At 50.3% G+C, this 27,217-nt stretch overlaps 1 protein-coding gene across 13 annotated transcripts in view; it reads right to left on the reverse strand.

Moving 5' to 3' along the window:
- The window catches only part of ST6GAL1 (ST6 beta-galactoside alpha-2,6-sialyltransferase 1), a 122,849-nt gene extending 97,811 nt beyond the window's left edge, over positions 1–25,038 (reverse strand). For 2 of the 13 annotated variants that reach the window (XM_051818885.3, XM_070072388.2), the window contains exons 1-2: positions 24,603–24,981; positions 23,971–24,232 (exon numbers count right to left, since the gene is read on the reverse strand). The gene's annotated coding sequence lies outside the window, so the exon portion shown is untranslated. Of the gene's footprint in view, positions 1–15,071; positions 15,373–16,080; positions 16,228–22,579; positions 22,619–23,738; positions 23,823–23,970; positions 24,233–24,602 lie in introns of those variants that run through there. The other 11 variants (XM_002716497.6, XM_017346979.4, XM_089331994.1 and 8 more) reach the window with 10 other exon arrangements.
- Between the last annotated feature and the right edge of the window lie 2,179 nt (positions 25,039–27,217).

Below are 27,217 nucleotides of genomic sequence, written 5' to 3' on the forward strand. Positions count from 1 at the left end.
CGTTCCGCCAGGCCAGGACTCCTCACCCCTTCTGGAAGGTTCACTTGTGGGGCTGGGACCCAACATTATGGGGCTTCTGTCCTAGACCCAGTGTTCATCGCAAGTGATCCGCAGTGTTATTTTAATGTGTTTTTACCAATTACTATGCGCCAGACACTTCACGCACTAAGTTATGCATTTGTTCTTCACACAATCCTACGTGGCAAGGAATGTTTTCTCCATTTTCAGATGAAGTAGCAAGAGCTTTAGTAATGAGCCCAGGCACAAGGCTGCTGAGGAGTGAAGCCAGAATTCCACACCCAAAGCCGCCTCCCAAAGGCCTGTGCTCCCTCCAGGGGTAGAATAAAGCCAGGCCAAAAGATCTCAGACAAGAGCTGAAACTCATGATGAATTGAACACTGAATAGTTGGGTAGGAGCTGCCAAAAAAGAGAAATGGTGAAAGAATTCGTTTCAGAGGACCAGCAAGGGGGCGCTCCTCAGCCCCTGCCATGTGCCAAACACCCAAAGGGGGCCCCATGCCCATGGGTCTGACTAGGGTGTTCCTGTGTTCTCTACACCAAAACAATGGCGGGGCCCACTCGATACACAGAAGACCCTGAGCCTCTTTTTTTTTTTCAAAGCAATACACACGGCTGATTTTTTTTAAAGACCAGTGACACTGCAAGCCTTCCAAAGAAAAGCAAGGGGCCCTGCCCCCTCCACACACAGGCCTGCTTTCACAATGCAGCAGCTTGCAGCTCTCTGACCCACTCAGGTGTCTGAGTGGACCTGAACAGCATGCTTCCATGGCCCCTTTACTTCTCAGTGTTAGATTTCATTCATGAACTCCCCACTACAAAGAGTGAAAATGGCTCTGTTTTACCATCAACTCGCCTACCTCTTCTCCAGCTCCCCCAAGAGTTACCCATTGAGCTATGGGGTGTTAGAATCAATATTTTTTTTTCCTGTACATTCCTGAAATGTCATCACTGGAGTCCTCTGTTGTCTCTTTTGTTTGCTATCACTAATTCAGCCCTCCATTTTCCCATAAAATTATGAAATTCATTGTGATACGATCAAATACCACCGTGTAATCAGCTTTGTTTGGTTTTACTTTGAATTCCTTAAAGATCTCCTTCTCGGAATTTTCTGTTCTCCTACTCTAACTTGACCTTGTTGATTTTCAGACTTAAAGGGAGATCCCATTTACTCTTTCTTAGTAAGAACTCTGTAGTTTGGAAGGAACCGATGTGTGTAGGCTATGTGAGAAGTAAAATCATTAAGACTACTCATATCTCAAAATGCCTGTATTCCATCCTCATATTTGACGAACAATTTGTCCAGATATATTTTCTCAAATGGAAAGAATATCCTCTCAGAAATTCGTAAGTTTGGGAGCCAGCATTGTGGTATAACAGGTTAAGCTGCCACCTGCAACACCAGCATCCAATATGGGTGCTGATTTGTGTTCCAGCTGCTCCACTTTCAATCCAACTCCCTGTTAATGTGCTTGGGAAAACAGTGGGAAATGGCCCAGTCGCTTGGGCCCCTACAGCCACATAGGAGACCTAGAAGAAGTTCCTGACTCCTGGGTTTGGCCTGGCCCAGCCCTGGCAGTTGAGGCCATTTGTGGAGTAAGCCTGTGGATTGAAGATCTCTCTCTGTCTCCCCCTGTCTCTTGGTAACTCTGCCTTTCAAATAAATAAATACTTCTCGGCCGGCACCACGGCTCACTAGGCTAATCCTCTGCCTGTGGCGCCGGCACCCCTGGTTCTAGTCCCGGTTGGGGTGCCAGATTCTGTCCTGGTTGCTCCCCTTCCAGTCTAGCTCTCTGCTGTGGCCTGGGAGTGCAGTGGAGGATGGCCCAGGTCCTTGGGCCCTGCACCCGCATGGGAGACCAGGAGGAAGCACCTGGCTCCTGGCTTCGGATCAGCGCAGCGCACCGGCCGTAGCGGCCACTTGGAGGGTGAACCAATGGAAAAGGAAGACCTTTCTCTCTCTCTCTCTCTCTCTAACTCTGCCCGTTGGAAAAGAAAAAAAAAAAAAAACCTTCTCTAAAAAGAAAGACATTTATAGGTATGATTTCCTTGTTTTCTAGTTTTTGGTGTTGCTGTGGAGATATCTGACATCAATCAGAATTCTATTCTTACATATACTCCATCTGGGATTTGTGATGTTTTGTTTTGGTTTTGGTTTTTGTTGTTGTTGTTGTTGTTTTCCTGTCTGGAAGCTGCTCTTCTTTTTTCCTTCATAGCCCTGGATATTCAGGTAGGCTTTTCAGTCTAGAAGCCCACTTCCTTCAACTCAGAATCCATCTGGATTTTTTCTTTGGTCATTCTTCCCCTCCATTGTCTCTGCTCTCTTTCTATTTAGATGTTGGAATTCTTAGACTAATCCTTGTCTTAGGTTTCATTTCTTTGCCTTTGTTCGACTTTCTGCAAGTCTGAGTTTCCTTCAGCTTTATATTCTGAACCCAATACCAATTTATTTCTAGCATCCTTTTAATTTCTTATTCTCTGACTATTCCCTTTCTTCAGTAGTTTGTTTCTTGAAGCCAGATTACTTTCTTTCGTGTGGGTTTCTTTTTATTATTGTTGTGTTGTGTTGTGTTGTCTCTTGGTTTCTGTGTTAAATGTTTCAAACTTCCCTCAAACATCTGATGCTCCTTAGCTTAAAACATTCTTAAATTGAAAAGTGTGCCTCTACAAGGCTGACTGCATGCTCTGTGTGCATGGACAAGGAGGCTGAAATGACAGCCCCTTATCAGAAGGTGATTGACAACGCAAATGCTGCCTGCTCATATCCCAACAAGCCCATCATCAATTGAAGACATCCTATTCAAAAATATATTTAAAACACACAACCTACAAAACATCATACTTAGCACATGGCACACTGCAGAGTATTGGTTGTTTACCATCCTGTTCATGCGACTGGCACCTGCCCAGCCTGGGGAGAGTATCTTACTGCACATTGATTGCTAGCCTGGAAAAAGATCCAAATTCAAAGTTTGGTTATTACTGCATGCGCAATGCTTTGCACCATCACAAAGTCAGAGAATCGTAAGTTGAGTCTTAGTGAGTTGAGGACTGTCTGGATACTTTATTTGTGGAACCCTAACTATCAGTATCTATAGGCCTTTTCTCTTGGATTCTTCACACAGGGAAACTTCTCTGTTCTCATGACTAGGGAAGGTGCAGGCAACCCCCGCTTGCCAGCACTGGGTGAAGGAAGCAGAAAAGGGAGACTGGGAGGGCAGGGAGGGTCCCACTGTTGAGGATACAGACAGTCACCATTGCCGCTGGCACCACGTGGCATGTCCACGTGCCCTCCTCAACTGGGCCTGCCATGTTCATCTCAATCAGATCTTAAAATTAAGTATTTCCTAGAGAGGCTCTTCAAAGCAATAGGGAAAAGGCCCTTAAAAGAAAGGGAAAAAAGAAAATACTTTACAGGCATAGATTTATAAATAACCTCACATCAATCCCAATTAAGTTTTGCCACCAAACGGATTTAACTTGATTTTCACAGATCTCTGGACTGGGGAATTGTGGAAAATGACGTGTGTGTGCATTTCCTACACCTCCAGCTATATCTGGGACATTTTCCACAGGGATTTTGTCACTCCATGGGGCTGCTTATTTCCAAAGAGACAGGGAGAAGATGAGGCAGTTGAGATGTGGGGGCTGGAGGAAGGTCAGGCTCAACAGGAGACAGTATAAGGATCTACTTATTACAAAGTCTGAGGCTCAGCTCTATACCAGCAACCTGTGTTACTTTGAGAAAATGACTTAATCTGAGCCTCCACTTCCTTACCTCTAAACTTTGGGTTATTCCCACTAATTTTAAGCATTGTAAGGATAGAGTTAAATTCAGCCAGCAAGTATGCATGGTGCCTATCATTTCTGAGGCATGGCTCTGAGTCTTACGAAAGCAGTTGTGAACAACAGAAGTGAAGTAAGTCCCTACCCCCATGGAAACCACCTAGTGCGAAGAGACAGTGAGTAAATAAGTGAGATGGCCAGATATGTAGAACAGCAAGGCAAGATAAGGGGAAAGAGGAAGCCAGCCATGGAGGGAGGAGGCAGGCAGGAGAGGATTTCCTTAGACACCGTGCCCATGTGGCTCCTCTGAGAAGCTGACATTTCACTGCAAACTACAGAGCCAAGTGAATGCAGGGTTTCAACTGGAGGGAACAGAAGCACAAAAACTACAAGGGAAAAGTGCTTCATGCTGCCAAGTCCAAGTTCCTTGAGGCAAAAAGAATGAAGAGGTGGAAAAGAACAGATAAAATCTGCAAGGAGCTGAAGGTCACGTCATGTAGAACCAAGTAGGCCCTTCTAAAAACTCAAGCTTCAGGGCCAGCACTGTGGCACAGCATGTTAAGATGCCACTTGCAACACTGGCATCTCACAGAGGATGACCTACTGTACTCATTCCACGGTGGGATTTGTGGAGCAGCTATAGTAGGTAGTTAGTCTAAGCCAGGTTGAAGTCTCAGCTATTCCACTTCTGATCCAGCTTCCTGTTAATGTGCCTGGGAAGGCAGTAGAAGATGACCCAAGTACTTAGGCCCCTGACACCCATGTGGGAGAATAGGATGAGGTCTTGGCTCCTGGTTTTGGCCTGGCCCAGCTCTGGGGAGTGAACCAGCACATGGAAGCTCTCTCTGTCTTCCTCTCAATTCTGCCTTTCAAATAAAAAATTAAATCTTAAAAAGCAAACAAACTCTAACTTTCAGTGAAATAAGATGTGTTGGGTTTTGAGCACAAAAAGAACTTGACAATACAACTTTCAAAATGATCGCTCTGATGGGGCCAGCATCATGGTACAGTAGGTTAATCCTCTGCCTGAGGCACCAGCATCCCATATGGGTGCCGGTTCTAGTCCCAGCTGCTCTTCTTCCAATCTAGCTCTCTGCTGTGGCCTGGGAAAGCAGTAAAAGATGGCCCAAGTGCTTGGGCCCCTGCACCCACATGGGAGACCAGGAAGAAGCACCTGGCTCCTGGCTTCGGATCGGCGCATCTCCAGCTGTTGTGGCCATTTGGAGAGTGAACCAATGGAAGGAAGACCTTTCTCTCTGTCTCTCCCTCTCACTATCTGTAACTCTACCTCTCAAATAAATAAATAAAATCTTTAAAATAAAAAAAGGAAAAAAAATTATCACTCTGGTTGCTGCTTTGAGGATGAACCATAGAAGTAAGAGTCTAAGCAGGAGATCCATTCTAAAAATTAAAATTAGCTATTCTAAAAATTAAAAGTAGAGATTGATCTGTTTAGAATTGGTGTTAATTTGGTGGAATAAATAAGTAGTCTGTTTCTTGATTCATGTTCAAGTTTCAGCTGACATGGCTTGCTGGCAGACTGGATGCTGCGTGAGAGAAAGAATGTAGACTGAATACAGTTTCAAGCACTAACAACTGGATACATGAAGTTGTCATCTAAGCATGTGGGGATAGCTATTTCAGAGAGAAAAGCAGCCAGACTTGCCGGATCTGTGATGCCTAGTAGACACCTGAAAGGAGATCCTCTACTGTGAAGTAGATCATTGATTATGTGAGCATGAAGTTCAAGGGAAAGGTGTGTAATGGAGCTATAAACTGAGGGCTGTCAGCACATGGACGGTAAGAGATCACCAAGGCAAAAAGAGAGAGAAGAGGTCAAGTCCAAGGGCTACCCCCAGGAGTGCCTCAAAGTGAACAAGTGAAGATGAGCCAACCAAAGAAACCGAGGAGGAGAAACTAGCAGGAAAAGGACCAAAGAGAGGAATGCTTCAGAAGCCACAAGAATAAACACTGCTGATGTAGATCTTAGATAAGGATTGAGATTCAACAGTGGATCTGGAAACATGGTCACCGCGAGTCTCACAGGTGGAGTTACAGCGGAGTGACAGGGCCAGAAGACTAATCAGACTGGGTTTAAATGAGAATGGGGAAAGAACTGTAGGGAGCAAGTGAAAACAACTCTTCAGGGGTTGAGAAAGAAAGCAGTAGCTAGGGCAACAGAAGAGATCAGGGGAGGACGTGTGCACATATGCACGTGGGTGGACTCAGGTAGGAAACAACAGCAGGTGGACAGTCAGATAGACAAATGGGAATGACCCAGTACAGAGAGAACATTAGGAAAAAGAGGGAGAATGAGTGGAGGTGTGTCCTTCATTAAAAGGGAATAAGATTCATATACAAATGGAGGGGGTGGTCTTATAAAAGGAGCTGAAGGAATTCGTCAGGCAGAATAACAGGCAGAGGTGGAATGTGCAGACATAGATGTGGCCTTGCCAAGGCACCACAGTCTGAATGGTTTTGTCCTTCAAAATTCATTTGTTGAAATCCTAACCCTCAACATGATGGAGCTGTGGCCTGTGGGAAGCGACTGGGCCAAGAGGGGCCCCATCATTACTGTGGTGAGCTCCCTACTAAAGAGACCCCCAGAAAGCTGGCTAGCCCTTCCCCGGTGGGCTCTATGGAGGAACTAGGATGTGGACTCTCACCAGAGCTGAGTCTGCCTGCACCTGACCTTGGACTTTGCAGCCTCAAGAACTATAAGAAATCAATTTCAGTTTTTGTTTTGGCAGCCTGATCAGACTAAGACGAAAGGCTTGAAAGTTCTCTGCTGATCACAATTGCCTTCTCAGGTAAATGTAAAACAAGGTTGTCGACTGATGGGAAGGAGGTGTCCGAGGTTTGAAGAAAGAAAAAGATGTGAACCATCTCCTAGATCAGAGAGAGCAGTAGTGGGTCTCAGCCATCACCGCCTGCTGCAATCAACTTCCAAGCTTTAAAAATGATACCAATGCCCAGGCCCATCCCACAGAGACTTTGAATTCATTGGTTTGGGATGGAATTAGGGCAGCAGGACTTCTGTATAAGCCGCTCCAGGTAATGCTAATGGCAGGGTGAGTTAAGACCCACAGGACCAAGGAAATGGGGCAAGATGGCCCGACACCAAATTCTACTGAAAGTCACTGTGAGGCCTGGCATTTGTGGTACAGCGGGTACAGCCACGGCCTTCAGTGCAGACATCCCATGTGGGTGCATGTTCATGTCCCGGCTGCTCCACTTCCAATCCAGCTCCCTGCTGATGCACCTGGGAAAGCAGTGGAAGATGGCCCAAGTGTTTGGGTCCCTGCCACCCACATCAGAGCCTCAAATAAAGTTAGTGGCTCATGGGTTTAGCCTGACTGTTGCAGCCACTTGGGAAGTGAATGAGCAGATAAATATTTCTCTCTTTGTTAACTCAATTTTCAGATAAATAAATTAAAAAAAAAAAAGGCATGGGCATGAATTAGAGTGGTGGTATGCTTTTCCACACTGTCAGGTTTCTGGAACAGGGATGACAGGTAGAAAGGAAGGCAGGCGATAGATAGGTAGAGATGATAGATAAATAGGAGCTGAATTTAGCCAGGATTAAACAAAACGTTTTAAAGTGCATAACATGTCAGGACATGGTTAAGAGTTGGGTAAATAAACACTCCCATGGTTATTTTTAACACCAGCTAAATGCCACACATCATCCTTGTAGCAAATATAATTCTATTTTTATTTCATCCAAACGATTCACCCAATTTGTATAAGTGATAGGGCTTTGCAGTCATTTGTGAACGACTAAAGCCACAAGTGTAATTCTTGACTACTAAGCAGGTCTTCTCTGCCCCTTCCCCTCTGACCCAGAGCACTGCACATGGGCTCAATGGTTTTCCCGACAATTGCAGGAGTCACTGCTCCCACCTCTCGGCTGACCCAACTTGACGACAGCAGTTCTGTTCTACCAAAGCCTCTCCAGCACACCCTCCCTGAAGCCTGTGTTCCATAGGCTCTGCAGTTGCCACTCCTGTTGGCGGATCTATTCTAGTCCCACTGGGAGGTCCACTCTTCATCCTAGCCCTGAGCCTGGGGTGTGGACATCCCCAGAGAGACCCCTGTGATGACAATTGCCAGCTCAACACCCCGTCTCCACCAGGTGTCAGCCTGTGTCCACCCACCGCCCGTAACTAGGTACAGCCAGGTGCCAGTGCAGGGTGGAAGCCTCATGGGCTCACCAGCCAAAGGAGCCTCCGCTATCACCTCCTGCCCTCCCTTGTGAGTGGCTCTCATGCCAAATCCCAGCTAGGCCCTTCCTCCTTCCTTCTGGTCTGGCTACTGTCTCCTCTCCTCCACCCAAAATGCCTGGCAAACTCCTCTTCATCCTTTAGAGCCCTTGTGGGGGGTGGGCTCATCTCTTCTTCTCTGACCCACCTGCCCTGGTCTCTTGCTCCTTCTGCAACAACACCTCCCACCTGCACTCCATTGCACACACCTGTCCCTCCCAGGGGACTAAGAGTTAGTGCAGGTAGAGGCTGTACCCTACTTGCTTTTATGGTCCCATTGCCCAGCACAGTACCTGGCCCATTAGCTGACCAACAAGTGAGAGGAACCAGTACCAAGTGCAGGGACAGTCAAGGTAATCATCATTTATTGATCACCAATCACGTGCCCAGCACTCAGCTAAGCGCTAGGTGTAGTTCTCATATCAGTGCTACAAGTTACAAATGACTAGCATAGGTTGAGAAAGTTTCCAGATTCATACATCTCAAAATTTAAGCCCACGTCTGTCTGGTTGCACAATGTGGATTTTTATTTATTTATTTAATTTTTGAAACCAGAAGGGTTTTCTGAGGAAGCTGACCTTGCAGTGAGAATGAGAAGGCCATCAGGAGGCTCCCAGCCCTCCCACAGTGAGTCACTGGGACGGGCTGCAGAGACAAGGGCAGGACTCATCAAGTGCAGAAGCATCTCCCTGGGAGAGGCCCGTGTCCTCCCTGCCTCTTCCCTCCCCTCCCCCAGATTTATGGCCTAGAATAAGATGTTCATTGTGCAGAGCAAAAAAAGGGAGCCGCCACAAGGCCTCTGGCAGGAGGGGGGAGGGGGTCTCCACTCTCGCATCAGCCTCCTCCAGCACAGGCCCCAGGCCAGCCCCGCTCAGCACCAGCACCACACCACTGACAAAGACAATCCTTCCAGTCTGCACCGGGCTAGGCAATGACTCAGCCCTGGTCAGAGCTCCCGCAGCCTTCCTCCTTCCCTCACCTGGAGCAAACTCCTACAACTTGGGTTCCCGAGAGGATAAGACGCGAGGCACAAGGTCCCAAGCTTGACTCCCATCAGAATCAGACCTGTGGATGTTCAGAGAACTTCCTCTTTCATGCTGCTGCTCCCCGCTCACTGCCAAGGAGAGATTGGCAGGTGCAAAAAGAACCATTCTGTGGGGCAGGAGGGCCCACCACGGTCCTACGGTGCTCCCCAACACGGGCTACACTGCTCCCTCACCTTGACCTGACCTACAGCACCTGCACATACCCGTGGGTGCTTGGGTGTAGCCTGACCACCTTGGGCAGGCTGTCACGAGGATCAGGGGGTCACAAGGACACAGCTCTCTCCATGAGGCCTCCCAGGACCAGGCAGTGTGCTGGGCCCAGGCTTTGCGGGAGAACACAGCCATCATCGCACCACTCAGAAGGCCATGGTCTAGCACAGCTACCTGGGTACTGTGTAGCCAGAGCAAGGGACAACACATGGTGTAGCCAATATAGAGCAAGAGACATCAGGTCTTCTCTGTCCTTTGGGGGCCATGAATTTGAGGGGGGCTCATGCTAAACTGAGACTGGGCTGAAAGGCCTGGGTCTCCACAAGAAAGACCTGTGGGACTGGGAAGAAATGGCACTAAGGAGTAGCTGAGGTCTCTGCACAACCCGGCCCCCAGCTGAGAGGAGCCAGAGAGTGCACAGCTTCCCACCTGTTGACCAAACTGTTTGCTTCAGCCCTTCAGGGCCCGTGTGTGTGACTGCAAGGGTTTGTACAGACGTGTGGGTGCTCGCACACCCACTCCTCTGGGAGGAGCCCGGGCTGGCTCAGCACAACAAACCCTTTTGTTGGGTTCTGCTATAGGTTCTCACCTGGGCACATCTGTGATCTAATCAGAACATAAAAACGAGTCTGAGGCTGGACTGGGGCACCGTGGCTCTTCTCTTTTATGGGTAAGGAAATTAGGGTTATGATTAAGAAGCCTGGAGCCACACAGCTGCTAGATAGCATGCTGGCCCATAACTGAAGTTCTTTTATTTACCTGCAAATTCACCTATAAAATATTTTATTTCATAGGTAAATATAGTTATATAAATACATGATATATTTACTTACACAACACAAGTAAGCTATATGTGAACCATTTACTTTTAAAATATTTACCTATAAAATAGGTTCACAATTACTTGGTTTTCTTTATTTTATATTTCACAAAGGAAGCTAATTCAGGTGTCTATGCACTACAAGGCACGGCACAGTGGAAAAGCCTTGGGCACTGAGGGCAGCTGGTGAGCGTCCAATCACAGCTTCACTTCTGTGTGCCTTTGAGAAATACACCCTGGCCTCTTAACTTGTTCGTTGGTACGGAGAATAATTCCCCACTCTACAGAGCTGCTAGGCAGGCCTGAAGCTATCTGTGTGTACTGTCTGGTACCCTGTGGGCACTGGCTGGACAGTCAGTATTCTTTCATTCATCCTTTGTGCCCCAACCACAAGTGACTCACGGTCACCCAGACAGGCCGCATACTTTCACGCCTCCGCACAGATGCTCCTGCGGCCCCCTGGGCCAGGAATGTCCTTTCTCCCATTCTTGACCTACCAGTACTACTCTCAGCCTCCATCACCCAGGCCAAACTCTGTCCCTCTGTGATGCCTTCCCCATCATCCTGTGGGCCCCACACCCAGTGCTTCATCTGGTTTACAGCGGGTTTTGTTCTGCCTAGAGTTAGATATTTGCATAACTGACTCTCCACCCTCCCATGAAACACAGTTTCTCACTGTCTCATACCCTTACTGGTCTTATTCATGTAAGACCAGCTCATCGTTTTGTAAATATATAATAGACAAAATTAAACAGTTAAAAATCACCCAAGATCGGGGCCGGCACCGTGGCACAGGCTAATCCTCTGCCTGCAGCACCGGCATCCCATATGAGCACTGGTTCTAGTCCCGGCTGCCCCTCTTCCGATCCAGCTCTCTGCTATGGCCTAGGAGAGCAGTGGAAGATGGCCCAAGTCCTTGGGCCCCTGCACTCACGTGGGAGACCCAAAAGAAGCTCCTGGCTCCTGGCTTCGGCACAGTGCCAGCCGTTGCGGCCATCTGGGGAGTGAACCAACAGAAGGAAGTCCTCTCCCTCTGTCTCTCCCTCTGTCTGTAACTCTATCTCTAAAATAAATAAATAACATCTTTTAAAAAAATCACCCACGATCATCCATTCAGAACAACAGGAGACTAGATAAATGTGATCCCTTGCACTCCCCTGTATTTATTTAGTGCGGAGGATGGAAGAAAGGCTAAAAAGGGATGGAAGGAGACTGCTTTTTTCAACAACTACTTTTTAAGAAACAGACTGAAAAGCTAACGGTCACTCTACCACCCCGTTTAGACAGTGTGACAGCAGGAAAGGGAACACCTCCACTTCCTCTACTTGTCCACCCCCCACCCCATTCCATTTCCAGCACATTCTTTCATCTTGCTCACACTCTATCCCTCAGCCTTAACTGCCCACCCCTGCTTGGCTTTGCTTCTCTATTTGAATGGATTAGGGGCTCACCAAATGGCCATTAGTCACACCCTGCTAAATTCATTTGTTGATTGACTTAGTTTCATTGTCAACTAGGTGTTCGCAAGGAAGGCGCATCCATGCTAGAATCCCTGACTCCTTGCACGGCGAGGGAGACTGCCTGCCTGCCTTGCGCTTGCGCTGTGACATAACTGAGCATGCGTCTTCAATCCGCGGCCTTGCCCCCGCCCCCCCCCAAACCTCCACCCCAGGAGCTCTGCAAACACCCCACACTCTTCCAGCCTCTCTTCTGCTGCAGGTCAAGGTGGAAGCCAACACGACTCTCAGGAACAGAACCGTTGCCCAATCTGAGTTTTAAGAGCTCAAACGGGGTGTAGACTTTCTCAGCCTCCTCTGAAGCTAGGTGTGGCCGTGGGACTAGGTTTTAGCCTGTGGGGCATGGACAGGAGCCGCGTGTGTCTCCCAGGATTCCCCTGTATCCTTCCTGGGGGTCAGTTTTGGACGATTGTTACATCTCAGACCTCTATCTTTTTTCTCAGCATGGGTGATGGTCTTCCTCAAGCCTTACTGCTCTGTTAGTAACACAGTTTTCAAGGGATTCTGTCCTGTCCTGTTGGTAAATTTTCCTGTACCGATTGTGCTTGGATCCTCAGTTCTCTTCCTTCGCTCCGTAATTACCTTTTTTGTTTCATGCTGTAGTCTCATCATTTTCCCTTTGCGCTCTCAGTTTATTAGTTTGCATTAAGACTGATTGTGAACAAATAAACACGCCCGCCTGCTTCTCCTACACAGAAAGCAACACCAACCCAGAAATGGAGAGAAAGGCAAAAGGTGTCCTATTCCTCACCAGGTGAGGCAGAGGACTATGCTCTATGTCCCCCGTCCATCTTCCCAGATCCAACTCATCCTTAAAGGGACGGCTCACAACCACTGCACCAGATTCCTCCAGCGAAAGCCAACTGTTCCCACTCCAGGACTCAAACAGTTTCCCTGATCAGAGCTATCACATGCCTGGGCTCTGTACCGGACCTGAGACTTTTGAGAAGAGAGAGAAACTTTCCTTCTCCCTTGTCACACGTGGTTGGACTCATACAGGTTTCCTTTGAAGACTGCTGGACTGCTGATTGGCTGAATAAGAAGGAAGATGCGGGGCCGGCGCTGTGGCATAGCGGGTAAAGCTGCCTCCTGCAGTGCCGGCATCCCATATGGGCACTGGTTCGAAGCCTAGCTGCTCCACTTCCAATCCAGCTCTCTGCTATGGCCTGGGGAAGCAGAAGATGGCCCAAGAGTTGGACCCCTGCACCCACATGGGAGACCTGGAGGAGGCTCCTGGTTTCGGATCGGCACAGCTCCGGCTTTTGCAGCCAATTGGGGAGTGAACCAGCAGATGAAGACCTCTCTCTCTCTCTCTCTCTCTCTGTGTGTGTGTGTGTGTAACTCTGTCTTTCAAATAAATTAATTAATCTTTTGGGAAAAAAAAAAAAGGAAGATGGAAAACTAGAACTGAGACTGAAGAGGGTGTCAGCATCAGACCCGTCAGTTCAATTTCATGAGGAGTTGGAGAATACCAAGAGGCAGCGGGGAGGAAAAGGATTCAGCAAGGGATGGTGCCCTTGAAAGACTCAGAGGGAAGGAACAAGCAAGCCGGATCTCTCCAGCCCAGCCCTGCAGGCACAGAGCGCAGGCTGAGAGCAGCAAGCTCTCTTTCAAGTCCAAGCCCATCGATTCACTCACAGGCTGACTGGGATCAAGTCACTGAACCTCCTCCAGCCTTTGTTTGCTCACCTACGAAACGGGGGTAATAACAGCCTATGCCCCAGAGGGAGCTTGTGAAAATTATAGCAGACAATGCACAGAATGGGTTCCAGCCTTGTCTCCCACCACTTCCTGTCTCATGGGTGCCTCTCCAGGAACAGCACCCTGCCAGCCCTGCCCTGCGCAGGCAGTGAGCCAGCCCTCACCCTCCAGCCTGTGCTCCTGCAGCCCCTTGTCCCTGCAACAACCTTTTCCCAGCTCTAACCTTCAAAGATCCAGCTTCCAGAAAACCTCCCCAAACTCACTGTATCTCCTTCTCATCCTTGTGCATGCGCAAACCATCATATTTATCATGCCCAGGTTATTATTGAGATGTGCATGTCTGTCTAACTAAGCTCTGGAAGAACACAGGGCAGGGCTTACTTTGTCTATGTTCTCAAAGCAAGCACCAGGCATAGCATACAGCAGGCACTCAAGGTTTGTAGAATGAAGGAACAAAGAGGCCGACACCATGGCACAGCGGGTTAACGCCCTGGCCTGAAGCGCCGGCATCCCATATGGGCGCCAGTTCTAGTCCAGGCTGCTCCTCTTCCGATCCAGCTCTCTGCTGTGGCCTGGAATAGCAATAGAAGATGGCCCAAGTCCTTGGGCCCCTGCATCCACGTGGGAGACCCGGAAGAAGCTCCTGGCTCCTGGCTTCGGATCGGCGTAGTTCTGGCTGTTGCAGCCAATTGGGGAGTGAACCATCACATGGAAGACCTCTCTCTCTCTCTCTCTCTCTCTCTCTCTGCCTCTCCTCTCTCTGTGTAACTCTGATTCTCAAGTAAAAAATAAATAAATCTTAAAAAAAAAAAAATGAAAGAACAAAGCAAGGACTCTAAAAATAGAGGAAGAGGGTGACATGGAAAGTTTGTCTGCCAAGGAACTTCCGAGGCCCTGAGTTACACTGAATACGTGTGTGTATGCATGTGCTTATCCACAAGGTGGTTCTGACGTGGGTGTTTCCAACACTTAGCATATAATAAGTGCTCAATAAATATTTGATGAACAAATCAATGCTCAATACACCAGACAAAAGAAGAAATTGTTTAAGAACATAAAAGCACAGCTGCAAGATAAGCCCTTTGCAATACTTACATTGAGCTGCATTTATAAGTTAAAGGGCACTTAAGGGAGGCCAGCAGTGGCCATGCTCACGAATGCCGTTGTAACTAGATAACAAGCCCGGATGTCACAGCTTTAAAGGGCAAGCGGGAAAACCTGCGAACCGAGCTTTGACGCAAACAACTCTGCTGAAAAAGGAAATGAGCACGTGCAGGCAGGATTAGAAAGTCATGCTATTCACACGTGACTGTCCCATAAGCTCTTTCGTGTGTCCTTAGGGGAATGGTAGGCCGTTCCCGACAAACTCTGTCAGGAGAATGAGTCAGCTGAGGCCCCTGTGAATCACAAGGCCCAAGCATTTCCCAGTGCTCCCGACAAGTGTGGAAACCCTGCAGCAAGACGTAGGAAAGAGGCTGAGAAGCCACACCCAACCCCAGCCTCGCCGCGCGCCGCTCAGCGGCAGTGCGTCTGCGATGGGGAGCCTCCTGCCTGCTCCAAAGCTCAGTTTTCTCATCTGAAAGGTGAAGGCACTGAGACAGCAGGGCTGGCTCTGAGCACGGCCTAAGGGAACGCACACTGTGCCAGACCAGGACCAAGCACACAGCAAAAGCCCATCAGCCCATCAGGTGGTACGCTTTGCCGTGCTCACCTCCCCAAACTCAGCTAAGGCGTACATCAAAGAGGCGCTTCTTCACCCACAGGACACAAAAGGACAGGCCGGGTGCTCTCAATTCCAGCTCAAGGGACCTTCGAGAGTCTGCAAGGGCAGAATGTTCCAGAAGCTCAGGCTGGATGACACTTCAGCCTTAAAAACTCCACAAACCAAGAGATGCATGCAGATTTAGAAAGGCTGTAATGAAACAAATTTACAGTCGACCTCCTGGGACATGTAGTTCTCTTCCAGTTGCCAGACTTCCTGGTCATCTGAAGTGTATGTGATATATTTATTCCTGTGGAAATAATTCATGAATATAAGGTCAAGCGGAGCCGAAGCCAAGGACAGATCAGGGTGAGGGTTGCCAAGATCCAAAGGAAAAAACGCTGAAGCCTCGTCTGAAGGCGTTCCTTTTATCCCACCTTCTGGCAGCAGGTGGAAACTGCCCTGGTTACCTAGCCCATAATGTGGCCCCCCAACCCCAACCCTATGTTGCTTTTTTTGCCTCATGTCGCATAGTCACAGATTCAGAGTCGGACAGAGCCTCAGGCAGGAGTCCTCTGGTGATGAACAAGTTTCCCTCAAACTTCCGCTTGGATTCACCCAGTGACGGGACCCTCACTGCCTTACAGCAGCTTGCTCTGTGGTTGGCGGTTTTGTCCCATAGCTGCTTCCCCCCTCGCCAGCGGCCACTCCATGTGACTCCAACCCTTCACCCACAGAAGGTGCCTCTTAGTTCTGTGTCCTGCAAGCTAGGAAGCCCCAGTTGCCGCGTTCATTCTCCCTCCAGCATGATATGCTAAGTCCTAGGCATCCAAGGGGCCCCCTTTCTGGGGCAGCCTCATTTGATCGCTGCCTGGATGGGACCCTGGGAACCCAACCCCCACCAGATGGCTGTGAACAGCCCGATCGCAAAGCAGAACTGTCCCAGTTCCTCCACCACAGATAGAGAGCAAACGCCCCTTTCCTTCCTCGCGTCTCCCCCTGCCCACCCATCACTTACGTGCCAGCCCTTCCTCAAATTCTCCAGTCCTGACTCTGGGAATCAAAACAAACTTGGAAGGCCCAGGGATGGAGGGAGGGGCAGGAGAAGGAGATGACGCAGCTCAGTTTTGCACTGGTGGCTGAGGGCACACAAGCAGGCAGGCCACCTCCAAAAATAACCTTCCCCACAGCCAGCCTCTCGACAGCTTCCCGGGAGCGCCTCCCTCCAGCTCTCCATGGCGTGGTCCTCACTGTCCCTGTGCCCTCTCTCTTGCCCCGCTTTGAGTTGGATGCATTCACTGTTCGTTTAACCCACTGACATTTGCCATCATCTTTTTGCAAGTTCGAGGTCTCAACACACTTAGAAATATATTGCTATGAGAATACATAAATATTCAACAATAGAGGATTGGTTAAGAAAACATGAGAGGCCGGCACTGTGGCCTAGCTGGTAAAGCCGCCGCCTGCAGTGCCGGCATCCCGTATGGGCACTGGTTCTAGTCCCCACTGCTCCTCTTCCAATCCAGCTCTCTGCTGTGGCCTGGGAAAGCAGTAGAAGATGGCCTAAATCCTTGGGTCTCTGCACCCACATGGGAGACCCAAAAGTAGCTCTGGCTCCTGGCTTCGGATGGGCCCAGCTCCGGCCATTTGCTGCCATTTGGGGAGTGAAGCAGCAGATGGAAGACCTCTCTCTCTCTCTCTCTCTGCCTCTGCCTCTCTGTAATTCTGCCTTTCAAATAAACAAATGCTTTTTTTAAAAAAAAGAAAGAAAACACCGTCAAAACGCAGAGTGCAATGCAGGTGTGAAAAAGAATCAGTATGCACTGATACAGAAAGTCCTCCAAGACATATGGTAAAAGGAAAGAGGCAAGTTTGTAAAGCGGCAGGTGTATGTAATCCCTTCACGGAGTGTAAACATCTACTTGTAAATAACCGCAAATGCATATATAAATGCAGACAAACAGGGCTGGGATGGATCCACACCAACCAGCAAACTTCAGAGAGAGGAGGAAGGAGAAGGGAGAGGGATTAATGTTTGAGCTTGTGTGGATACGCTACAAGAAAACCATTGCATTTTTATTTGTATGAACAAACAAGTCTTCCATTCTTACAGACACCTTATGTGCAATATCAGAGCTGAAAAGCACTAGGGGACCCAGACAGGGCAGGCCCAGGGTGGCAGCCACCTTGCCCAAGACCACAGAGCTACCTAGTGGCAGCCAGATGTCACAGGCCCTGAAATCATGGACTTTCCAGGGGATTGAGGAGAAAGTTTGGATTTGATTACAAATCAGATCAATTTTCTTCATTTAATTCAATCAAAAAAGTCCAGCTTAGGCATGACAGTGAGTTAGAAGAGGCCAAGATCCATCAGAGATGGGGAGGGGAGCCCATGTCTCCCCACTCTAGACAGGGTCACAGGGAGCCCAGGGCACAGCCGGCAGGACCAGGGTCTTCTCTGGGCCCCCTTGCCCCCACCCATGAAGCAGAGGGATGGGGTTAGTGGCGGGAGGGAGCAGGAGAGGAGATCTGCAGGTTCAGGGTGCTCTGTGTGCCAGGTGCCCATCGTGAGCACTCCCTGCCTGTGCTCTGGGAAGGCTGTCAGTCTGAGACCTTAGTTCTGTATAGAGACTGTTCTCAGGGAGGAGGGGGTTGGGCTCCAGTCTGAGGTCCAGCTAAGACTCAGGCATCGGGGCTGCCACACACATGACATCATTCCATACTCGCCCAATTTCTATGAATGTGCTCTAAGAAATTCAAACGTCACTTGCCCAAAGCACAACAGTCATGGGTGGGGCCCCTTGTTCAAAACCAGGCTCCAAATTCAGTGCCCCTTCCACCTCATGTCTTTGGGACACAACACAGCTTCCTCACTTGAGCAGTGAAGCCTGCGAAGTTCTTAGGTTGACTGACTCTCTCTCTGTCTCTTCTCTTTCTATACACACAAACACACACACACACACACTCACACTCACACTCACACAGTCCCACAGCAACAGCAGAGACAGGCTCTGAGCCAGCACAACTCAATGCCTCAAATATGCATCAGGAGGGCCGGCGCCGTGGCTCAATAGGCTAATCCTCCACCTTGCGGCGCCGGCACACCAGGTTCTAGTCCCGGTCGGGGCGCCGGATTCTGTCCCGGTTGCCCCTCTTCTAGGCCAGCTCTCTGCTATGGCCAGGGAGTGCAGTGGAGGATGGCCCAGGTGCTTGGGCCCTGCACCCCATGGGAGACCAGGAAAAGCACCTGGCTCCTGGCTCCTGCCAGGATCAGCGCGGTGCGCCGGCTGCAGCGGCGGCCATTGGAGGGTGAACCAACGGCAAAGGAAGACCTTTCTCTCTCTGTCTCTCTCTCTCACTGTCCACTCTGCCTGTCAAAAAAAAAAAAATAAAAATAAAAAAAATAAAAAAATAAAAAAAAAAAAATATGCATCAGGAGACTTGGTGAAGCATTTATGGCTAAGCTGACAAGATGTCTGGGATATACTTCAAAGTCATCTGGGGTTGAGGATGGGCCATGGGGTTTGATAACAGCTGACCTGAGGTTAGGATGACATGGGATTCGCTGCACGCACCTTTTCTACTTTTGTACATTTGGAAGCTTCCACAATAAACAGCTTTAAAAAAAAAAAAAAACATACATTGTGTGAGCGATCATTCCTCTCCTGATTTGTCACCTGGCAGGCAGCGCCATTTTAATTAACTTTCTACTCTCTCAACACAGACAGCCACACAACGGCCGGCTGCCACGGTAAGAAAAAACATCGGGGCTAAAAGGCTCTCTGGCTTGTGAGAACCCCAATCATAATAAAAGCTGTCTCTGGCTGAGTGCTTCCTACTGACCTCACTCTGCGCTCTGCACCTTTTGCCTGTGATCTCACCCACTTCTTACCATTGCCCTCTGATTCGAGCTGTTACCCCTCACCCTACAGCTTAGTAAACAGATTGTCCAGGTCTCCGCAGGTGGTCAGTGCTCAGCCAGAATTCACAGGCACACGTTAAGACTGTCTATGTAATCAGACAAAATGCAGGCAAGTTTTTCAAATAGTCACACCCTTTAAAGCATGACCTGGTAATTCCATCTTAAGGACCCTATCATGAAATTATGTGGACAAGGAACAAAGATTCATTCACAAACATGGCCATCGAAATGTCAGCTACAATAGGGAAGCGTTAAGAATGGCTTCCCCTCCCAGTAGCGGCCCTTGTGCAGGAAGCTTTCTCACTAGTCCCCACCGTGGTCACACAGTGTCCTGAGCTCTCATCAGCCCTGCCTCCTCCTTTGGATCGTGAGCTCCTGTAATTCGTCTTTGCTTTAGAGTGGGCACTTCAATATGTGATGGATGAATAGATACACCACCCCTGCGTTTCCCATTTAAGACAAGTGAAATGGAGAACGAGGCTTTAAAACAAGCGTTGGGAGGTCACAAGGCAGGACACACACACGGGGCTCCCTCGTCTCCCTTCACTGCGCTGCCATACTTGTGGGTATCTAAAAAGCCATGGCCAATATTTGAATGCTCAAGGCAGGGGTGAGAGAGGCAGAGGAAGGCGCAGGCCCCTTTCACAGGGCCTCTCAAACTTTCACTGAAACAACCATGGAAGGGATCAGACCCCAGGCCACCACAGGGCCTTGGAGATGCTAAGTAGCTGACATGGGTGACAAATGAAAGGATGTGGCTTTAGTATAGATGTCAACTAGGAGACCTATATATGAGAAGGTTAAGCTGAAAGGCGAGAGACACACTGGAAATACAGGATGTCAGGATGTTCTCCATCATTTAGGGAAGTAGGTCCTTTGGAGGGGGGAGAGGAAACAGAAGGAAAAGTGCCAACTTTCAACAGTGACTGTCTCTGGAAAGTGGAATTATTGTTCTATTTCTCTATACTTCTTAAAATGAAAATGAGTATGCTTTGTTTTTATCATCAGAACAATAAATAAAATTAAATCACATCATTGATTCATAAGGCTAACCTCAAACTTCTGGTAATGACTTAGAAAATCACCACTGAATTTTAATACTGCTTGATATGTTACTGTTACATCTAACCCTATAAAACATGCATCCAGACACTTCAGAATGCTATTGTGTAGTTTAAGTATAAAATGCCAATAACCACAGAAAACCTCATTCTTTTCCTTCATTCAATTCTTATTAACCAAATCACTGATCCCAGATCTGAGCATCTACCTGTCCAACTTCTCAGGACTCTGTTTCAGATGATTTAAGTGCATCAGTGAACTCTTGCTGGTATGTTTGTAATAGAACCACATCCTCACATTTATGGACAGCCACATTCTCTTTGGAGCCTTCCCTCTTCCAGTTAACACCTGCTCCTGCCTCTACTCAGGAAAAGAAGGAGGCCCCCAGAGGTCAGAACTGAGATAACCAGGACTTCCTGTGGGCCCCTAAGGGCACTTTTCTAAGGGAGTGCTGAGCTCCCGGGAATGTCTCAGTGCTTTGGGACACAGCAAGAGTCTCCCTATTCTTTGCAACCCCAGGCTGAGCACTGGACTCCTGCATGTCCTGCATGTCCACTGCTCATCTGTCAGTAATTACGGAAAGAACTGTGAAAGTTCTGGTTGTGTTTCCGATTTGTTTCTGACGAGATCTATTTATCTTAGGGTTGCAAAATTCCCCAGCCACCCATTGTCCCCCTGTAGAGTGGGGCAGACACACACATCTCTCTGTGACTGGGCCAAGCCTCCAAATCCCAGCACTTGAGCTTATCCTGTGGAGGTGCTCTCCCACCATCATTCTCCTCCACTTGTTTTTTGTTTTGCTTTGTTTTTTGAATATCAGAGAAAGACAGAGAAAGAAAGCACTCCCAAATGCTTGCAACGGTCAGGACTGGACCAGACAAGCTGGAAGCTACAAATGCAGTCCAGGTCTTCCAGGTGGGTGATGGGAGAACTCAGTTACTTGAGCCATCACTACTGCCTCCCAGTGTCAGCATTAGCTGGAGTCAAGAACTGGAGCAGGCGCCGGTGCTGTGGCGCAGCAGGTTAAAGCCCTGGCCTACAGTGCCCGCATCCCATTATGGGCGCTGGTTCGGGTCCCGGCTGCTCTACTTCAGATCCAGCTCCCTACTAAATGCTCCTGGGAAAGCAGCAGAGGATGGCCCAAGTCCTTGGGCCCCTGCATTTGATGTGGGAGACTGGAAGAAGCTCCTGGCTCCTGGCTTTGCACTGGCACAGCTCCGGTCATTGTGGCCACTTGGGGAGTGAACAGCGAATGGAAGATATCTCTCTCTCTCTCTCTCTCTCTCTATATATATATATATATTTATATATATATATACACACACATATGTATCTCCATACCTCTTTCAAATAATAAAATAAAATAAATCTTAAAAAAAAATTGAACCACAGCAAGGTATTGAACCCAGACACTTTGATTATGAGATGCCGGCTTCTTAACCAACAGGCTAAAGGTCCACTCCCACTCTGCACCACTTTAAAAGCTGATGAGTACTCCATCCTGCGGAGAGGATGAACAGTCACAGCCCCAGGCAGTTAAGTAGTGTGAACAGCCAAGCAGAGTCTCTCTGTCTTAACTTCTCTTTGCCATTATTTGCCTGATTATTACCCAAAGGAGCTGCCTGACTGCGGAAGCACAAGACACAAAATGTGTGGAGCCCAGCGCAAGAGTAAAGCGAGGCCGGCGCCACAGCTCACTAGGCTAATCCTCCACCTTGCAGCGCCGGCACACCAGGTTCTAGTCCCGGTCGGGGCGCCGGATTCTGTCCCGGTTGCCCCTCTTCCAGGCCAGCTCTCTGCTGTGGCCCAGGAGTGCAGTGGAGGATGGCCCAAGTGCTTGGGCCCTGCACCCCATGGGAGACCAGGAGAAGCACCTGGCTCCTGCCTTCGGATCAGCGCGGTGCGCCAGCCGTGGCGGCCATTGGAGGGTGAACCAATGGCAAAAGGAAGACCTTTTTCTCTGTCTCTATCCACTCTGCCTGTCAAAAAAAAAAAAAAAAAAAAAGAGAGAGAGAGAGTAAAGCGAATCACTCAGTAAACGCTAAAGAAAACAGAACTCGGTGATGTCGGCAATCCCCCTCACCATATCTACCCCTGGGCTCCATGGCTTTCCTTAATAACCAAAGCCATGCAAATCCGTAAGGAACTGACTGTCCGACTTCCAGGGTGCTGTTATAACAACGGGCGTAACTCTGACTTTACTCTGAGGTGCCAACAGCAACTCCTTTGATGCAACCGCTGCCCTTGCACGCAAAAAGGGACACGAAAAGTAGACTGTGCTTTGTTGGGTGGCAAGCAGTTTTCTGTTTTCTGTTTTCCCATGTGGAAAATAAAAGGGACCAGGATCCGGCCACATGATTTTGGAAGTTCCTTACAGGGCTAGCATCCTGACCAACAAAACTGTACTCTAGTGCCAAGGAGAAGTACAAGAGTGAAACACCTTGGCAACTGGCAGGAAAGGAACAAGTGCAACGGGGAGATAACGGGGCCAGCAGAAAACAGCAGGTTAACTTTGGGTGGGGGGGACACCAACCTCCGCCTCCTGGTGTTTTCCAGTTTTCCACATTTTCATCTGCCAAATACAAAAATAATTAGCTACTTCTGTGGGACTCTCAGGAAAAAATTAATTAATAAAGTGAAATCAATGAAAACAAGTCTTTGTTCTGCCAGGAGTGGCTCAGGAGCGACTCACTAAGACACTTTTCCTCCAGCCGGCTGATGTCAACAGCCCATGCTTTTGCCCAAACAAAGGCCTCCTGGCACCAGGATGAGAGGCAAAACATCTAAGTCTCCAGAGTTGGCCCTCTTCCAATTTGAAGGGAAGGGGCAGTCGTGAAAGAAAAATAACCAAGCTTCCGAAAGGCTAGAAGGAGAGTAAGGAATTACTAAATCCCTCTCTTCTCAACAGACTGTAAGAACTCTCAAAGGGAGAGTTCAATCTGAATTACTTTCTTTGTTTAACTCTGCTCTGCCTAAGGCCACCATAGCCACAACCCACCCCCCACCCCACCCCCACCCCGGTGTGGGCGCAGCGTGGGAGTTGGGAGACCCACACTCAAGTGATTTCCCCAAGTTTCAACTTAGACAAGGGGCTGGACTCCCGGGCTTGACTTCCTGCCCCCTAAAGCAAGCAAGTGCCACTGGACGCTCTCCGACCCTTCAGTGAGAGCGGTGCGGGGCCGGCGGCTGGCCAGCTCCTCCCCAGGGGCAAGTTAACCTGCTGTCCTCGCCAAGGCAGGCGGCAGCGCCCCGGCTCAGCGAGCAGCCCCTCGGGCAGTCGGCGGCGCCCTCACCGCTGCCACCACGCGCTGCCACAGCCTTGCCGCCTTGCTCCCGCCCCGGCACCGTCGCCCACGAGGCCGGTTCAATCCCCAGTCCCGCTCACCGCTGCCGACCCCGTTCCGAATTAGTACGGTCGCCAAAGTTCAACTCGGCAGATGTGAGCAAAGAAAAAAGCCAAGCAAACAAAGGCCTCTCTTTCCAGACCTCGGAATTTCCTTCAAAGAGACGCAGACAGAATTGAAAATAGAAGGCCCCCTCTAGAACAAGAGGCCTCGGCTGGCCTTGTTGGGGAAACATGTAACGAGCCAAGAGGAGCCCGTGACACCCAGGGTCCAGGTGCACGGACCTACCAGGCAACACGCAGGCGACACCCGAGACCGCACTGGGTTTTGATTTAAATCCGACTGTACCTTCTGCGGGCTGGGGCGGCGCTCGCGGTCTCCCAGCAGAGGCAGTAGCCGGAGAGCGGGGACAATGGTGCGCGGGGCACGGTCCTTTATGGGGTGGGGGGAAAGAGACCCTTCACTCAATCCACATCTCTGCGAAACCTCCGTAAGGTGGAGTGGAGGAATTGTCCCCCTCACCCCCACGGAAAGCGCCACGGCCGGGGACAGAGCTTCCGCTTGGGTACCCTGTTTGTACCTGCTTTCTCCTTTTGCTTTTTCCCCCCTTTGAAGTCTGGTTGCTTATTCGGATGCCCAAGGGGTGCCTTTTCAACGTCTCTCCCGCCCTGTTCGGGCAAGTGGTGCCCGCAGCGCCGCTCCCAGCCGCGCAGCAGACAATGGCCAGGCACCGATGGGCGGCTCAGAACGGCTTGCGGTGCGCCCAGATCCCTCGGCAGGGTGCACGTGTGTTTGTTATGGTGCCGTGCTCCCTCCCCCGCGGCGGGCCTCCACTTTCCGACCTGCAAACCCAACAGGCAGCCTCTGAAGGAACCCAGACCCTGAAAGGCGTCCCGCCCCCATCCCCCCTACTGACGGTGCCATGGAGAAACAGAGGTTCCCGAGGGCCCCGCGCACGTGGGTTTGTTGTGGGTCTGCAGGCTTGAGAAACCAGGGCAGCCCCCTGCTCCGGCCCGGGCAAAAATTCAAACACCCTTGGCCAGAAGTGGCTGACGCCACGGCGAACGCGGCTCCGGCGGCGCTGGGGACAGACCCCGTCCCTGCGCCCTATGTGCGCCCCTGGCCCAGCCGCTCGGCGCTCCTGCGCCCCCTTGCATCACTCCTTTCAGGGAGCCCAGGCCGCGCTGTCGCCCACAGCACCCCGCTACTCACTGGCTGCGCCCTGAACCGCGCAGGCTGCTGCAGCTCCGCCCGCTCCGTGTGTGCAGCCCGCTCCGCGCCCAAGCCGGTCGGTAGCCGGCTCCCTTTGTTAGCAGCGGGCAGTGCCCCAGGCGTCTTCCTCAGCCCGGCCCTGCCCAGGACTCCCCTCCCCCCGGCGCCTCCGGACTCCCCGCTCGGCTCGGGCAGAAGAGCTCTGGAGCTGGGAGCTCCACGAGGGAGTCCCAAGGAGGAGGGGTCCGCTGGGAAGCGGCGGGCGACCGGGGATGTGGCGTGGAGGAGCCCGGGGAAGGAGGGAAGAAGAGCGCGCCGGAGGGGCGGGAAGGAAGCTAGCAGTCTCTGTTATGCAAATACAGTCGCTGGGACAAGGTGGGTCCCGCGGGTAGGCAAGTCCCAAACCAGCCTGGCCCTCCGGAGGTCGCTAGCGAGCGGGCTCCGGGTTAAGGGTGCCGCCAAAGGCGTGATGCCTGTCTCTGCCTTCCCAGGAGAAGGTAGGACCGAGGCGGGGGGCGGGGCGGGGCCAGTGCGGCCGCAAGAACCCCCAAATACTGCGTCCTCGTGCGCGCAGCGTGTCGGGGTTCCAGGTCCCTTTTCTGCTCCCGCCTGGCGCTGTGACCCTGGGCAAGTCACTAAGCTCTCTGAAGACCTGCGTTCCTTTTTTTGATAGAATACGGAAGTACGAAATCTATTGTGTAGGTTTGGGCACCTGCTAACGTCGGGCGTGGCACATAGTAGGCGCTCTCAAATAGCACATTAGGAAAAGCAGGGGTGTCCTTGGAACCCTTGCACCCGGGGACTTCCACCGCGAGCTGGTGGGCCCCTGGAAGGGCGTAGGCCTCAGCGAAGCTGTAAGCGAGGCGATTCCAGCCTTCCACCTGGGCTAGGGCCGGGCAGCCGGGGAAGGCAGGACGAAACAGCCTGTTGACCAAGCACTGTGGCTGCGAACTGACTGCCTAATGGCCCCTCAGCCACTTCCCCAGGACGGAACACTGCTGACAGCAGTCTTCGGGCCATTGCTCCAATCTCCCATAGCCTAGAGAGGGGGAGAGGACTCCCAGAGGCAAGGATCCTGTCTCGGGGAGCTACAGGAAGCCCACAGAGCACTCAGCTCCGACAGGAGTGGGGGTGGGGAGAGTGGAAGGCTGGCTGGGTCCTCAGGCCCAGAACTCTATCTTCCAGGTCCAGGTGGCCACCGCCACCCCCAAGCTGGGAAAGGGAAGTTTCGTTCTCATCAGATCCCCAACACCCTTCTTCCAATGGCTGCTTCCTCCCTCTGGGATCCTAGCCCCTTCCTGCTCACTCACCTTTCCCCTGCAGCCCTGGAGGCATTGCTGCCCCTTGCGTAGCAGCTAGGTGAGGAGGGGACCAGCCACAGTGAATTCAAAATTCTGACCTACTAGCTGTGCATTCTTGGCCAAGTTCCACAGCCTGTCTGAGCCACCATGCCTTCTTCTGTGATTTGGGGCTACACAGGATGGCACTGCTTTCAGGCCTGGGTGAAATGCTGTCTGGGTGAAGCCCTTGCTTGGTTGACCCTGGAAGGCACTCCAGTAAAAGGAATGAATGAATGAGCAGAGGCAGACAAACTCAGAAGAATTTCTGGGAGGAGGCCGCTCGCAAGAGTTTAGACTTTGGTTTTTTCGATTTTTCTTTTTTTTTAATATAGAAGCTATTAAAAGATGTTGTGACTTGGCGTGCCATGCATCTTTGTGTTGAATGCTACTTTCTCTGGCATTATTCTGGAAAACAGTTTAAGGGAGCAGAGAACACAACCCAGGAGACAAGTGTGGGAGCCAACATCACTGCACATAGAGATAAGAGCCCAACTGTGGCAATGACAGAGGGAATGAGAAAAGACACGTTGATAATAGCTCCTACTTGGAAAGTAAATGCACTTTGCTTACTTGTTTATTGTCTTATTCGAAAGGCAGAGAAACAGAGAGAGCTCCCTCTGACTGGCGGGGATTCCACATGGATCTCCCATACAGGTGGCAAGTACCCAACCACTTGAGCCATCCCCAGCTTTCTGCCAGGGTCCACGTAAGCAGCGAGACTGGACCCAGCCTGGTACTCTGATATGAAACATGAGCATCTTAACCACCTAGACCAAGGGCCCGCCCCCACTTTGTTTTTTATATTGTCTCTCCTCATCACAAGAGAGGTGGTGGTTTGAGCCCCATTTTACCAATGAAGAAAGTAGAGGAGCCAGACTCTGAAGCCTCTTCCACACTCATTTAAAGTCTTCGTCATTTCCTTCACCACCACTTGCTTGTCAGCATCCCATAGCAACTAAGAACACAAGAGAGGCTCTTTTCAGAGGCTTTCCTGTCCCGGTTCCATAGTTCTCTTTTGCAAAAAGAACTGCAGCCAAATTGTAGAGAAAATAAGGAAAAAACACTCATCCAGGATTCTTGGCTTATCTGAGATGGTCAGCGATGATATGACAAGCCCAAGAAGTCCCTGAGGCTCTGGGGCAGGCCAGCGTGCTCCTGGCCAAATTCCAGGGTGGGTGCCGGGGGCCAAGTGCCTTCCATTAAGGCTCCTCTCTGGCCAGCTGAGGCCTTGTGAGCCCTAAGTGAGAGACTGGAGGCTGGGCTGTGAGTTGGTGA

Source organism: Oryctolagus cuniculus, chromosome 4 (assembly GCF_051225735.1).
Source record: "Oryctolagus cuniculus isolate XC-2025 breed Fujian yellow rabbit chromosome 4, ASM5122573v1, whole genome shotgun sequence".
Classification (NCBI taxonomy): domain Eukaryota; kingdom Metazoa; phylum Chordata; class Mammalia; order Lagomorpha; family Leporidae; genus Oryctolagus; species Oryctolagus cuniculus.